Source organism: Cupressus sempervirens, chromosome 3 (assembly GCF_028749045.1).
Source record: "Cupressus sempervirens isolate cs-2001-9-10 chromosome 3, ASM2874904v1, whole genome shotgun sequence".
In the NCBI taxonomy this organism is placed as follows: domain Eukaryota; kingdom Viridiplantae; phylum Streptophyta; class Pinopsida; order Cupressales; family Cupressaceae; genus Cupressus; species Cupressus sempervirens.
This window is the reverse complement of record NC_143120.1, coordinates 886733872-886745941: the sequence shown is the minus strand read 5'-3', so window position 1 is coordinate 886745941 and position 12070 is coordinate 886733872.

Here is a 12070-nt window from a genome sequence, read left to right as displayed (position 1 = left end):
GTATTATTAACTTTTGTGATTTTTCATAACTACCTCTTATATTATCCTCCATTTCCATTTTATCATGTGAAAATGAAATTGTTGTTGATATTGAAAAATGAGTTTATAGTATATATTATAAAGGTTTTCCACACACTTTTTCTCATCACAATTCACTCTTCAAACGATATGGAATGATAAGTAGGATGCTTTTCATAGCAAGTCACATTATGGTATTGCTATTAGGATTAAATTGTGTAGTTATTTGAGTCAAACTCATTGACCCATGCTTCATGACTAATGATTCACAACCCATCTCTCATCAAAATGAATGGAACACTTAGCACTAAATGCATCTATATGCTCACAAACATGAATAATTGTAACTTCTCGGAAGGTCAACTATCCCAATACTACTCCCTACATTATAATTTAACTTGTTGTGGAAAGTATAGATCCTACTTATTAATTGGTGAGCTCAAGGGGCTCTCTAATGAATGGTTAATAAGGCATGCCACTTGTTGAAGGCTCTACAAGTGGGGTTGGAAGTAGAGTGGTATTAACCATGGATAAAATTGTGTAGTTAAGTGCACTCAAGTTAGACTAACATTAGGATGGGTGAGCTCTCAAGAAGTCCTAGCAGTTCATCTATATGAGCATCACCTAGATGTAATGAGTGTTAAGTGTTTTGTTCATTCTCACAAGAAATGGGTTCTTGCGAACAATTAATCATGTAATGTTAGTTAATAAATTTGACTAAAAAAACCTAAAAAGTTGAATCTAATAGCAATATCATAATTTGACTTATTGTGGAAAATATTGCCTACTTATCAATTTGTGAGCTTGAGGGAATTTTTCATGAATGGTTCACAAGATACCACTTGCTAAAGGTTTTGCAAGTGGGTTTGCAAGTAAAGTAGGCTAAACCATGGAATAAACTTTGTAGTTAAGTGCGCTTGACCTAGAGTAGTACTGGGATGGGTGACCTCCTAAAAAGTCCTAGCACTTCACCTCTATTAGCATCAACTAGATGCAATGAGTGTGCCAAGTGTTTCATTTATTCTCATGAGACATGGGTTCTTGTGAATCACAACTCATGAAACATGGATCAATGAGTTTGACTCAAAAAAATACACTTGAATCTTGATAGATCAATATCATTATTTGTTTTCATTACTAAACAAAAATATTGTGAATGGAGATATTTTATGAGGAAAAACATGTGTGCAAGGGAAATGACTCTTTTTTTGTGCTATGGATATTTTTATCATTTTTGTATGACAAAATCACTTCTTCAATTGGCTCATCGTTGCATGCACAAAAGCATACAACTACTAGTAGTGTTTGTATGAAGGAAATCAACCTTAAATAACATCATTATGGTCTAATTAACCCATTTAAAACAATAAGGGATTTAAATTTAAAACTAAAATTAATAATAAGTGTCGATTGATAGAGAGAGGGTTAGGATGTGTTTAGTCTTGCTTATTGTTCTTGTGTAGTTGTTAGTTAACTTTTTTTTAAAAATAAGACTGATAATTGAATCTTAAAAAATAAATTGAATCAACATTATATACATCTTTACAGTCTTTTCTAGAATGTTTGTTTTAATTTTGGATACAATCATGGCTAAAATGTTATCCTCCTAGGATCTTTGTGTCTTCTATTCATGTGTTCTTTAAGAATAGATAGCATTAAAGCATCTAGGGGAGATTAATAAAGTATAAGTATGTAAGTTCTTCAACAACTCATCAATCCTTATTGCTAATGAGCAAAAATGAATATATGACAAGTAGAAATGTTGGTGTGAGGAAAAAAGGGACTAAGCCTTTTATGATATTCCTTTATTTATATCATAATTCTTGTATATGTTGTGTTGCAAATGTTCTTTTGTTGTACATGTGTTATTGTGTTGTCTAGTTAGTGAAGATACAAATCATTAAGATCTCTTCTCATTTTGGTCTCTTCCATGTTGACCCAAAAAGACTTGTGTTGTTCTTCTTATGTGTTCTTCTTCCATTGTGCTTGTAGTTCCACTACTTTTGTAGATACGGTCAATTCAATACAATAATACTTGATATACATGACTTATCATATGCACATATTGACCCCTAGATAGTGGATCCCTTATGTGTTTTGTGATTATCACTCTTTGATTTGCTTATGTCAAGGGAATTTCAGTGAAGCAAAATGCTTGTATTTTGTACACATGTATGCTACCTTAAGTTATTTCTCTTGGTAATGCCTACACAATCACTTTAATGTTTGGTACACATTGCATCACCCATTTTCCAGTTGAGTTTTTCAAATCACATTGCAAGATGATGCTTAATTTTGTAATCTTTGTTCTTTTTGCACACTAAAACATCCATTTTTTCAATCACTTTTTGTTAAAGCTATTTGAAAAAACAAGTTGCTTTTGTAATCTCTAAAATCAACTAACATAAAGAAACCTTGCTAGCTTGATTTGACTCTTGTGTTGTTTACATAAATCATTGTAATGAGCACCTTACTAGGTTATAAGTCATTCTTTGTCTCGTGAACCTTACTAGCCCAAGAAGATAGGTGTCTTTATCTTTCCTCTCATATATTCCATGTGTGTGTAATATGTGTTGATCATATTGCTCTATTTATATTGGCATTTGAGATATATAAGATCTTAATTCCTTGGGGGCTTGGTGTTTTCCCTCTTATGTGTTGGTGATTTTTTTTTATACTATATTTTAATTTATTTAGATGACAAGTATGAGTTTACACTCCCACTAAAGTGAAGACTAAATTTAATATTGTAAAGTGTTTCCTCATACATTTAAATGTTGTAAGGAAATTTGCAACCAAAAAATATTATTGTTTCCACATGACCCATAATAGATCTGAAATAAACATGTACTTGAAATCAAGATGCAAGAGAATGGACAACATACCCACAAAAAATGCTACACAAGATATACCCTGGGAAACCCTCATTGGGGGTAAAAACCCAACCTCCAAAAGCATCCATCACAATTTATTAGTCAACAAAATACCATTGCAATAATACTATGAAAGCCTTCAAATCCATAGCCACAACCAAGAAATCCATGTGACAAACATGAATCCACGCATCCCATTCCATGCTTCCAACCATCACAAATACTCCATTAGCTACCCTATCTCACCTTGTCTTTCTCTAGTTTCCTTTTATTTCTTGCTTCTACAACTGCCCTTGTGGTTGCTTTTATAGTAGTACCAAACCCCACATTGACCCATATTTAATATTGCACATTTAATTATTTTTCCCAATATTAAATAATTACATCAAATATTATCACTATGTTATTATACAATTCATCAAGAATATTCCATGGGAATCTCTCCATGATGCATGCCCATCTAGGTGCTATTAGATACAACATAAAATAATATAAATAACATTGTTTAATTTGTGCAAAACATATAATCTCAAAACTCTCCCACTTGTTGTATACATTGCATAGGGTTAATCCATATCCACATAAATGAACAAGGGAACAATCCTTCCTAGAGCATCCACCATAATTGATCACACTACACCATGTGCTCCATCCTGGTACCCAGAATAATATCAAAGTATCCAACATATCAAACATGAACGATCTCACCTCATATTATTCTATTGTCACTAGACATACATAGAAGCCATCCAAAGAGAAATCCACCCAACTTGTCACATAAGAATCATAAAATCATTTACCAACTGAAATGTCAAGAACAAACACCTAATCCAAAGGTAATAAAAATCCATAGTTGAAATAACACCCACAAAAGTGCTAATCCTTCCAACTATCCATACCTCCAAAGGTATACAATGTGAATCTCACAACATCAACATATACAATCTAAAACTTGCAATCACATGCCTTAATAGAAATACTTATCACATATATACCAAGAAGCTCCCACTACAAAACATAATGTTAAATCTATAACTAATCCACTCACAACATCTTAGAGAAATGAATCCATGTAGTATCAAGGACATCTACAACACATAAACCAATAACTTTCAAGAAAAAGTCTCATCAAAAGTCTCTAACACTCTCCCAAGTTCTACACAACCAACAAAGTAAAGAGATAAAGGAATAACCATGTCATCTCTCATATGACATACATGAGCACAAACCAATGATTGCAAGCTCAACCAATCTCAAATCCAATGTAAGTGAAACTAAACATCCAAGAAGATAACCAAGATCATAGAGAAGTCATGCAAATCATAACCTATATCATGTCCCTTTACACACACCTCTAGATGTAAATTATACCAAGTAAGATATGCTCCATAAAACCCCAACTAAGAAGCCATAGAAATACATAAACCATATAATCATGGATGCAAGCCTCTCACACGAAGATAAAACTCATAAACTATACCTAACCCAAGGAATAACCATTCCTAATCCAATGAATATGCCCAATATAAAACCATCTCCCAAACTCAACTAACATAATAACATATGCACATGGAGATAACCAATGCTAAACCATCTCTCAAATGAACTCTTTAGAACTAACTCCTCTACCATAGCTCAAGATAAATATCCATGAAAGGCAAGCAAAAATATAATGCATCCGAGACAAGCAATGGACTATACCTCTCAAGTAATAAGCCATCAAGTAGAACAAGAGTGGGGAATATGAATGCTCATCAAGAATACAAGTCTCCAACCAAGACTCATCTAAGAACAATCTCCTCTCAAGTCCATATCAAGTGAATTCCTCAGACTTCCTACTGAAACTATCAATAGTCCCAATAAATAATTCTCTAATCACAAGAGAAATTAGCATCACCACTTTCTCTAAGTATCCATGAGCACCTATAACCAAATAATCCATGCCAACTCCAAATGAAATATAAAAATATCAAGAAGTATCCACAAATGATCAATGTGTATAAAGAGTATACCTTGACATAATAATGAAACCGTCCTAATACCAAGGACAACATTTCAAATGAAAGCATAAACCACACCTCTACTAAGAACCCCATGAGTCCTTAAGATGCAACCATCTCCACACACCATGAAGATAACCATCACCAACAAGTGAACCATGAAAATGTCAAAGACACTTCTGTAGAAATAAGATCTAAGACATCCTCCAACATCTACAAACACTCAATAAATATATAAATGCCAACAACTCCCACTCAACTGTTGTATCGAGTCACCCATGAAATCATAACATCCATCTCCCGCATGAAGATTCCATAGGTCTACACAAACAAACAAAGTGTCAATACCAAGATCTCCAAACTAAGAAGATACAAACCAAACCAATAACTAATCCTACACTGCCACCTCATCCCTATCACAAGCTCCCACTAAACCATGTATCCAATCTATCCATTACATCAAGATGAAAAAAATCATCCTCTAACCATAAGAATCAACCAAGGCATCAAACCATCAAAGAACTAAAAGTGCACATCATGAGCTCCTCAAAAGAAAAATCAAATAACCATGATCCTCAACCAAGAAGATATACCACCATGGCCAAATTAGGGATCCAAGCCAATGAGCACCAATTAATTACCTATATATCCAATCATGTCATGCCAAAATCCATGGCACCGTGATTGCATCCATTAATCAAATATCTAACTCTTAAAGTGTTCAACTTGTCAACATAAAATAGCCAACCACAATTATCCACCATGATTGTACTTGGCAACAGCATCTCATCCCTTCTACATGAAGAAAAATCTTAAAATCATGTGGCAAAGAGCATAGATAACCCATATCCAACCCAAAAATATTAATATGTTGTTGGTAGCTACAAGTGGGATGAGGGTGGGGAGGGGGGTGAATGAGTACCTAATAATTCACTTTTTCAAACACTACCTTCACACTAATTGATAGTTTGTTAAAACACTTAATCTGATAATTCCTTTTATAACCACTAGTAATATCGATAGTTAATATATTCTTGTGAACAACATAAATGTAAAATAAATCCAATAATAAAATCATAACACATAACACATAACACATTGATTTTGGCATCATAGAAAACCCTTGTTCAAGGGGAAAAACTATGGTGGGGATAACACCCATAACTCATTACTGTAGTAACAAGGTGTTGGGTTAAAAGTTTACAATAGTGTCATCTTCTAAATGACTACACTATGTAAAAAGTTTCTAATACCTTGCTAAAGTATCAACAATCCTATTAAAGACTACTCTGCTAAGATATTTAATCCTACTAACTCAGTGTTCACCCAATTAAAGGATTTACAATAAGTTTAAAATAAGAATTTTTAAGTCTTGTTAAAGACCACCTTTTAAAAGTATTTTACAATATTGGTGATAAATTTGTTAGGTAAAAAACAACAAGAAATTGACTTGTACTTTTCATTTCCTCTACTTGATAGGTTCATTATTTCTTTTACTAATAGTTCTCCTTCTCATAACTTGTTGCATTATTTTCCTTCCAATAGGTTACTGCATTGTTCCTACTCCAACAGCTTCTTGCATTATTTTCCTTCTGATAGGTTATTGCATTGTTCCTCCTCTAATAACTTTTGCACTGTTCTACTTTCAATAGCCACACTTCTTTCTACTATTGTAATGATCTCCCTTACTTTTCTTTCTTTTCCTCTTGCTTACCTTCTCTTTCCCACTTCTTTATCTAATTAGGGTTTTTAGACCCTTCCATAAACCTTCTTTTACTTTTATTTCTTATTATCCTAATAAACCTTATCATCTTCGATAAGCTAAACCTTATAGTGTTATGATAACACTCTAACCTCCAATAGTGTTCTATACTCAAACATATCAATCCAATATTATAACATAGCAGGTCTCCTTTAATCTTTATAACATAGCTTTTCCAACAATGACAACATCACACAAATCATACCCACAAAGGTCTAGGATTTTGTCAAGGTAACCTATGCATCAATAATGAAAGATCAATTAGCAAACACAATCCATATCCAAGTCATAACTGCAACATGTAAATATAGACCACTTGTAACATTGCACAACTTGTAGACCCAACAAGTCCTCATACATATCCAAATCAAACATTAATAACCATATGATTATGAGACCAATTTGAAAATAACATGAGTATACAATGATATCGAAATCCAAATCTCCAAAACAATGTCATAAATTTGCAATGTTAATCATAAACTATTTAGATCAATATATCATCAAATAAACTGTACCAACTCTAGACCAATGAGAAGATCTCTCTAAGAGCTTTTCCTTTACTATTTGAAGTCCAAAATTTGACTCTGTATGCCCAAGTTATGCTCAACCTGTGTTGAAAATAAATACTATGTAACTTTTGGGCTCTTAAACCCCAACAAAGTGTCAAAATCATAGAATCAAACATGCACCAAATTGTAGTTCTCTGAATTAGCTTTTCAATGACTATAAGAAGTCAAAAATCTAATATTTTGAGTGAAAGTTATGACCATTTTACCAAGACAACATTTTTACCACTTCCAAAGAAACAAAATTTGGTGATAAAAATTCTAATGAGATTAAATTTGACAGTTGTCATAGCTTGAAACTAAAAAATCTTTTCATTTTCTCTCAACATGGCCAAACTAGGGCATATTATATCTCAAAATTTATGGAAAGGCCAACCTGGATCCAATGGTGAGGTCTATTTTTGTCCAAGAAGTCTTTTTTGCAAGCTATCCCCTAAAACCCTCATTTAAATGAAACATCCAAAAAACCCTTTTGACCAACAATTTCACATGCCCAAAATATGCCAACTACCCATCATAACAACAAAAACAAAACCCTAATATCTTCAATAAACAACCTACAAAACCCATATATCTTGCCCTTTCTTTCATTTTTTGTATACATTTCCATGGATTCAATTTAGGGTTACAACAACAAAACCATAACTCTGATACCACTTGTAGGGAAACTTGCAACCAAAAAGTATTACCATTTCCAAATAAAGCATAATAGATCTAAAATAAATAAGTCCTTAAAATCCACATGCAAGACAACAAGAAACATACCCACAAAAAATGTGACACAAGATATACCCTGAGAAACCTTCATTGAGGGTAAAAACCTAGTCTCCAAATGCATACATCACCATCTATTATTTAGCAAAACACCATTGCAATACAATCGTGGAAACCTTCAAAGCCATAGCCACAACCAAGCAATCCATGTGAACAAGCATGAACCTACACATCTCATGTCATGCTTTTGAATTTCACAAATTCTCCCTTGGCTACCTGGTCTTGCCTTATCTTGCCTTGTCTTGCTTGGCTTTCCTTTTTTACCTTGCCTCTAAAACTACACTTAAGGTTTCTTTTATAGTAGTAAGCTTCCACAAAACCACCAAGTGGTATTATATAAACCATATGCTACCAAAATCCCCATTGACCCACATTTAATATTAGACATTTAATTATTTTTTCCAATATTAAATAATTACAGCAAATATTATCACAATATTAGAATACAACTCATCACAAATATTCCATGGGAATCTCTCCATGTTGCATGTCCATCTAGGTGCAACATACAACAAAATACAATATAAATAATATTATGAAATGTGTGCAACACACATAATCTCAACAAATGCTCTCTTCGCCCTCACTTGAGTGGCCCTAATTTTGTGCCTCTAATTTTACTAATCTCACTCATCCTAATACTTGCTTTTGTGTATATAATATTCTTGTCTTATCCAATATCTAATCTAGTCCTTTAAGACTGAAATAGGGGACATGGTACCCTATTCTCAGTGAACTGTGGTGGTTAGCACCATAGCTCCCTTGGAGCATGGTGATAGTGCTAAGTGCCAAATTCCAGTTAGAAAGGGCCCAAATTTGTAAATTACAATGATTGGATTTTGGTGAGAGGTAAAACATTATCCATGTCAACTCACTTGAAGGTTTTCATACACTTCTTTGGAGTTGAGTATAAAAGGTCCCCCCTCCTCATTCACATCTACACATGATAATCTCTCTCTCTCTCTCTCTCTCTCACACACACACACACACACACACACACACACACACATCAAACATTGAGCAAGACCTCTAGTTATTGCCAAGGCATTGAAAAAGGAGATTCAAACATTAAAGGGGTTAGAATTGAAGGTGGCATCCACATTCAAGTTCTTTGTTAGAAACTATAATTGGAACAATTGTTATGTTGTCATTGATGTCAAACCTTATTGGTGAGATAATTTTTGTGTGCTTAAAAGAGGTGCGGACCCCCTGTGATGTCATCATGACATCTCACAAGAGTGCACAAGTTCCTAAGTGTCTCACAAATAAAATAATGCATAAAACTAATAAAATTAAGTAAGTGTAATAAGTAAATACTTATTTACACCAACAGAGTCAATATATCGAAGATTGCTCAAGAATAAGGTCTCAAATGGTAACTCATAGCTCTCTATTCATGGAGTGCAAGGATTTATAATGGAGGCCTTTAGTTTGACCTAGTTTGTGCCCATACAAGTACACCATAAAACAAGAGATTCAAAGATCAAAATATGCATTCAAATGAAGATGCAATTTAATCTAAATGATAACAAGGCAAAGCAATGCAAGAAAGGAAATCTAGTCTATGAAAGGAAAAAACAATGTAAGATTAATCTATGAAAGCAAATATGACTCTAAGCTGATATGAAAATGCAAGGATGAAGCATGATGATGGAAGCCATGGATGCATGAGAGAAGAAGACAAGAAGGGAGAAGTTGCAATGAAGCTCCAATGTCCAAACCCTAATGCTCAAACTCCTTCTCTGAAATTTCTCTCCAAACCTACAACATAACAATACTATAGCAACAAACATCTATCCAAATGAGAAGGGGAGGGATCCTTATAAAAGAAAGTGTGGAGGTGGGAGGCTTCTCATAAGAGCAATCTAGAATAAATCCCTAAAAATGCAAGTAAGAGGGAAAAGCCCACCACTTCGAGATATGTGCAAAAAAAGGAACCTTTATAAGATTTTGTTTGATTTATTTCCTTTTTTCATCAAAAAGAGAGCTTTAAGTAGGGATTTATTTATTTAACTAAAAGAGGGATTTTATTTTAATTAAATAAGATAAGGTTATTTAATTAAAGAGATATTTTAATTAAATAGGATTAAATTATTTAATTGAAAGAGAGATTTTCTTTTAATTAAATAAGATTATTTTATTTATTTAAAAGGATGTTTTATTTTAATTAAATAAGATAAGATTATTTAATAAAAAGAGAGATTTTAATTAAATAAGATAAAACTATTTAATTAAAAGAGAGACTTTATTTTAATTAAATAATATAAGATTATTTAATAAAAATAAAGATTTTAATTAGATAAGATAAAATTATTTAATTAAAAGAGAGATTTTCTTTTAATTAAATAAGATTATTTTATTTATTTAAAAGGGATGTTTTCTTTTAATTAAATAAGATTATTGATGAAATGATCAAACCTTTGGAAATATTGAAATAATTAAATTAAATTGCAATTTGATCAAGGAAAATGATTTGAATTGATTCAATAAAATATTGTGATGCATTGATTCAGGAAATTGATGAATTGATTCAATAAATTGATAAATTGAAGAATGGGGGCCCATAGTCTAGGTGATCATTTTAGGGTACATACTTTTTCCCTTCTTTGACTAATGTGTGATCATTTTGGGAACACATGTAGTCAAAGAATGTAGTTGAAGTGTGAGGTCAATTTGGGATCACAAAGCAACACAGATGTGTGGTCAACTTAGGAACATCAGGACAAAGAATACAATTTTTTATAACAATTTTGTCTTGACAAAAACAATGTTGTCCTAGGCTGAATAAAGATTGATAAAGTTGAATCAAGGATTGAAGTTTGATAGGTACTGCCCCTCATGATTGAAATTGAAATGGAACAGAGGATAAACAACAAATTGATAAATTTGATCAAATCAAACTAAAGATAAGGTTCTTGATGTAAAATGAAAAATATAAGGATCACAGAACCAAGGTAGATCATCAATTATGAAATATTATGCCCCAAAGTTGAATTAGAAGAAAAGAAGTGGGGTGAAAGCAAATGGAAGATAGAAGTTTGGAAGAGGTGGAAATAAATGTTTAAGATAGAAAATTTCAATTGAGATCACAAAAGAAGATAAGGAAATGGAGATCAAGACATAACTACAGTTGATTAAAAGCCCAAAAGAAAGATGAAGGAAAACCCTCTCAAACTCATAATGCAACCTAAACAAAGTAACATGAAGTCTAACAATGCAAGCTACATGAAAATGCAAAGGTGTACTTGCAACAGAGCAACTGCAACATAGGATTTTGTGTTCATTATTCATGAAAGAATGTGAAGGAACTTATTTTCATCCTTGGGTCATTATTAACAGACATCAAAAAATCACACAATCATCACTAGTCACAAGTGCAACTATGAAGATATGAATGTGATTTATATCTGATTAGAATGTGGAAAGATTTTAACATAAGCATCAAAGACATAAAATCTCAAGATGACTTCAATGTTAGCTAACCCAGTTTAATGTAGCAAAAATAGGGTCGCATCAAGGCATAGATGCTGGGAGGACCATAAGAATAATTGTACAAAAATAGTCAAGAATGATGCCTCAAATCTCCTAAGTGTTTCAAGGGGACAACAAGAGACACTCTAAATTTTAAGACCACACCCATAAGCAGAAATCAAAGAAAAATATGCCCCATGCCCTAAGTCTTCAAGCTATGCATACCAAAGAGGTTTATTAGACAAGGACACCCAACAAAAATTAATAATAGTCAACACACAAAGAAAATATCATGAAATAGCTCAAGGATTAAGTATTTATGTTTTGAAAATTTAAGTGTGGTAATTGATACTGAGTTCTGAGGATAAGGATTGAATGCTTGCAAATAGGTAAGATCACATGACAAAACTGGGTAGGACCAAACCAATAAGTGTTAAAAAAAACACTTGATGTCAGTGGTTGTATTGAAAAATATAGTTGGGGTGGTGTTGAAAAACACCATTTGTGAGGTGTCCTAAAGACTAACACATCCAAGAGACCAAAGGTAACATAGTTATGTCCCCTAGACAAAGACAAAGACCAATTCCAAACAAAGGAAACAAG